Source organism: Nansenia antarctica (assembly GCF_963989245.1).
Source record: "Nansenia antarctica genome assembly, chromosome: 4".
NCBI lineage: Eukaryota > Metazoa > Chordata > Actinopteri > Argentiniformes > Microstomatidae > Nansenia > Nansenia antarctica.
In genome coordinates this window covers 61,667,134-61,672,133 of record NC_137689.1, presented here as the reverse complement: position 1 = coordinate 61,672,133, position 5,000 = coordinate 61,667,134, and the positions used below count along the sequence as shown (strand labels likewise).

At 45.9% G+C, this 5,000-nt stretch overlaps 1 pseudogene across 1 annotated transcript in view; it reads left to right on the top strand.

Moving 5' to 3' along the window:
* Positions 1 to 5,000, top strand: part of LOC308156214 (3',5'-cyclic-AMP phosphodiesterase 4D-like) — a 190,207-nt pseudogene that overhangs the window by 160,694 nt on the left and 24,513 nt on the right. The window contains exon 9 of the transcript in view: positions 1,763 to 1,825. The product of the transcript in view is annotated as a 3',5'-cyclic-AMP phosphodiesterase 4D-like (transcript). The remainder of the gene's footprint in view (positions 1 to 1,762; positions 1,826 to 5,000) is intronic.

Here is a 5,000-nt window from a genome sequence, read left to right as displayed (position 1 = left end):
ACTGAGATAAGTCTTTAGAGACATTTCAGAGACATTTTTCACAGAGGTAATGGGTGGGAACAATAGCTGGTTAACTCCACCCTAATCACTCCCTCAAGACAACCACACCCTCAAGACAACCACTCCCCCATTACACTACCTGTCATTACCTACCTGTCATCTGTCAGTGGGGTTGTCAGCTAATCCTCAGGAAGCAAAATTGCAGGGCTGACACGTTTAAATAGCTAAATAATAATAATAATAATAATAATAATAATAATAATTCAAGATTCATGATTCATCATCATTTTATTGCCATGTGTGCCAAAAGTGTATTACGTCCCATTACAAGTACAAGAGAGTAAAATTCATGGCAATGGAAAAAATTAGGCAAGATACAACATTTACATTTACATTTTTGGCATTTAGCAGACACCTTATTCCAAAGCGACTTACAATCAATACATTTTAATACTAAGCATGAGAATCACACTCTGGCTCACCCTCATCTATAAAACCCTCCTCCACCTATCACCCCCCTATCTGTGTCTCCTGCTTCACCCTCTGCCTGTCACTCGCAACACCCGATCCTCACTCCACATCCAACTAAAAATTCCCAAATCCACCACTTCCCTTGGCCGTGCATCATTCCAGTTTGCTGCCCCCTCTGACTGGAATGCTCTGCAAAAAACCCTCAAACTGGATAAACTCATCTCCCTCTCTGCCTTCAGACTCACTATTTCAGACACCCTCACTGATTCCTGCACATGCTTCTCTTCTCTGTAGGGCAGCACTTGTATTCATTCCCTTTGACATCGAGTGGGTTCTTCATCGCTTCGTTTGTCGTCCTATGCCAAAAACCGGAAAACACATTTTTTTCACAACAAGACTTGTTTGGCTCGATTGTGAGGTTTCACAATTGCAGAGATGGGGACCTATTAATCAAACCCTGTCACATATGCCCTCCAAGTCATAATATGCTAGGGATTAAATCGCTGTTGGGATCACTTTGACTTCACTGTGAGGGCTTCTGATACTGTACACTGACTGCAGAGCTGTGTGTGTGTACAGTATGCCCTCTATCGCCCTACATTTCCTCTATCTCTCCTCCTCTCCCCCTGTTCTTCTCCCTCTCTTATTCTCTCTCTCTCTCTCTCTCTCTCTCTCTCTACCTCCCCTCCTCACTTTGTTGTCCCCATATCCAACAGGGACTCCAGTCATCCTTGCCTGTGTGCTGGTATACATCTACATAATTTGTCCTTAAGTCTTTGACTTCCACAGTGCCGCTTTCAATGTTGTCCCGATCGTCCTCATCTATCTCCCAGTGCATTCTACATTAGGATGCATATCACCACACAACGTGTGGGCTAAAGCATGTTGTGGCATCCTCTATGGGAAAGGTAACACAAGGGGTTCTACATAGACCCTGTCGTCTACCGTACCTCTCCAGCCCCTGAGGTGCGACCAGCCCTCAGACGGTGTGACCTCAGACCATCTGGAGGGAGATCTCCGGCCTCTGATCTAGAAAGGAGCCTATCTCGAAAAGCTGTTAAACCGAATGAAACCTAAACATAGGGTCACTGGTGACATCATAAAACCATGAACACTCAGTGTCCGCCATCTTGTGTCATGATAAGGGGGTCATTGGTGGCACTTCAAACACCATGAAGCCCCGCCCCAGTGTCTGCCATTTTGTGTTTCACCATGACAAGGGTCGTTAGAGGGCACTGCAAACACCGTGAAGCCTGGCTCAGTGTCCTCCATTTTGTGTCCTTATTGCTAGGAATAACCACCTGCAGAGGCCAGGCCTGACCTCGCGACGGTCTGAGCCCGTCATTAGCGGAAAGTAAGTGATGGCGCTGCTGATGTATGTCGCCAGTCGCTAACACTTTACCACACCTCCTTCAATAAGGCTACATCACACTGGCATGGCGATGACATTGACCTCTAACTAACCATTGTTTAGGGAAGCTAGTTTTGCTTGTGCCAAACCTGACCAATGAGCTAACTAGCTTGTTGAGGTAAACTAGCCAGCTAGCACACTTACCTAAACAATGTTGTTGTGGTCATAACAACATTAGAGCTTGTGGTCTTCCTACAAAGACCACGGCTGTTATGTCATGCTTATAACAGTGTTATGAGGGCCTTGTGGCAGAGGCGTTGGTTAAAATTGTTATGCCCCTGCACTAACAGCACGTCTGTACCGGCCTTGCTGTTCCAGAGAAACTCTCTGCCTGTTTCTGCGATGCCTTGCCTCACACTTCACCACGCCGCTGACCAGGGGAGGCTGGTGGAGGTAGAAATCAGAGGACGGGCTCATTAATGCATGGAACAGAATGAGGAACAGTATCATACACGTGTTTCTACCTCCACCAGACTCCACTGCCACTGAAGCACCATGGAATAGATACGCACGTGCATCCACACACCTCATCTTTAATGCACAGAATGGCTTAAAAAAATTAAATAAAATAAAAACTTAATGATATACTTCCCTCACTTGTTTAGTGACTTTCTACAAAAAAAGTCTAAAAATACCTTATTTAGTATTCTGGGCATTAAAAACATCCTCTGAAATCCCCAAAGTGGTGCATTCCAGTAGAATCCCCCCCTTGTGGAGCATCCCAGTGGAACATTCCGAAGACATTGGCATGGTTGAATTGACATTGGTCTTGTTTAAGGGTTTAGATTCCAGGTCGGGACTACAGAGAACATGTTTCTCTCTCATTTAACGTTGTATTAGTCATGTTAGTCTGCATCTTGATCCTGACAGCTGCATGGCATGTCCAACAGTAGTACTAGAACCCCCATCCTACTCCAGACCCATCCTTATCATACGTTTTGTCATGGGTAACCATTGCTGAGAGTCATTTGAACTATATGGATGTTGATGTCGTTTACACACAAGTTATTCAAGTTATCTTAAGGCTGACAGGATTTTATAAAGCGAGTGTGTGCATTTGGAACAGAACTGTTGTTATCTGTGCTTTGAAAGAAGATGCTAGAAACTCATAGAAGTGTTGTCATTACCGTCTGTCAGGGGTGATATACTGTATACCTTGCACCAATCTAGTGCCACTTTACATTAAAATATCCTAAGACATAATTAGATATTAAATCATATATGGATGGAGTCACAGAAATAATGAAATGGTTTCTTAAAATAACTGAAATGAGGAGAAGACATCCGAATAGCATAGAATAGAACACTACTATGAGGTGACATCTCACTCCAGATTGCGGTAATTCCACAGGATGATAACCAAATCTGCAAGGCAAGCAGACATCGGAGAAGGTTGACTGTGGTTGTGAGACCACATGCACAATGGTGTTCAGGTCTTTATGACGTGGCTGTGGAAGTTGCTAGTTTGCTCGCTCACCGTAACCCCACACCGCCGCATGCATAATGCAAGGCCTCATGGGAGCTCTGTCATGAGTTCAGTGTCTAACCCATCCTGATATGCGGAAAGAGAAGTAGGAGGGATATCAGGTGTACCTCTGACATGTAACTGATACTGTCTCTCGCAGGGCTAGAGGGAGGTGAAGATGGATGAAGTGATGTTGCAGTTCCAACCAGGAGAGGCTGATGGAGGTAGAAAACGGTTGTAATGCATGGAACGTAATGAGGAATTGTTATCAAAATCCGTTCCATGCATTACAATGAGCCTGTCCTCCGATTTCTACCTCCACCAGTGACTCCTGCTTCCAACATAACCTGGGTGTCAGTTAGTATCCTGCTAAGTAAATGTTAAATGTTAAGTAAAGCATTGTTGATTGCCGTATTAGTTTGGCGGTCAGGTTACGTTCAAGAGATTTTAAGAACAACTGACCTTACATGTGTTGCTTCAAAGTCTATGAATACTTGTTCATGTTGCCCTACGTGAGTGACGTGTCTGTGTTCCAAGTTTAGCCGACACTTTATTTGCAGCACGTCCCATGCTTGCCTGATAGGAGCGCGTGATGCTACACTAACCATGCCTCCGTCGACCTTTCTGTGTGTGAGATATGATTGGGTGCTAAGTTCTCCAGTCTTAACTCTCACACACACACACACACACACACACACACACACACACACACACTCGCACACTTGACCGACACCAAACCCCAGCAGAGGAGCCCGTGTGAGATCACGATCGACAAACACTGCCATGCGTGTAGGACGTGTAGGACGTGTAGGACGTGTAGGACGGTTCTTCAGCGAGCCCAATGACTATCGCAAATGGTATGTTACTGCCTTTAGGGTATGTTTCTGCCTTTAGGATATGTTACTGCCTTTAGGGTGTAGTTACAGGACAGTTTTTCAGGGTTTTTGTAGAGGGTTTTACAGCCTTTATGGTATGTTACTGCCTTTAGGGTATCTTACTGCCTTTAGGGTATGTTACTGCCTTTAAGGGGTAGTTACAAACCGGGTCTTCATCGTAGAGGGATTTACTGCCTTTAGGGTGTCGTTTTCTGGTGCTTCGTTCCAGAGACAGATATGGATTACCAATCCTGGTCCTGGTGAGCAGGCTTTTCTTCCAATTCAGCCCTCATACACCTGCTTTCTGAGGTTTGGATGATGAGGTTGATAAGTAGAAGCAGGTGTGTGATCGCTGGGCCCTGCTCACCCAGAGTCCCTACCTGACCTGGGCTGAAGCCCCTCCCATTGCCACTCACCTGTCCTCCCGAGCCTTACCTCCACACCCACCTTGCTTCTGCCTGCACTAACGCCTGCCAACGAGCACTCCTCCCTGGGATGACTGGCGTGAAGCTCAGTGTGGATGTGGTGGCTCTGTGTCCAGAGAGAGGAGAGAGACTGCATCCATGCATGGGAATGCTTCAGTCAGTCAGTCAGTCAGCCAGCCAGTTAGCCAGTCAGCCAGCCAGCCTGTCAGCCAGTCAGTCAGCCAGTCGGTCGGTCAGTCAGTCAGTCAGTCAGTCTGTCTGTCTGTCTGTCTGTCTATCTATCTCTCTGTCTGTCTGTCTGTCTGTCTGCAGTGTTATGGGGATCTATCTGTTCATTGCAGCCTAACACAATG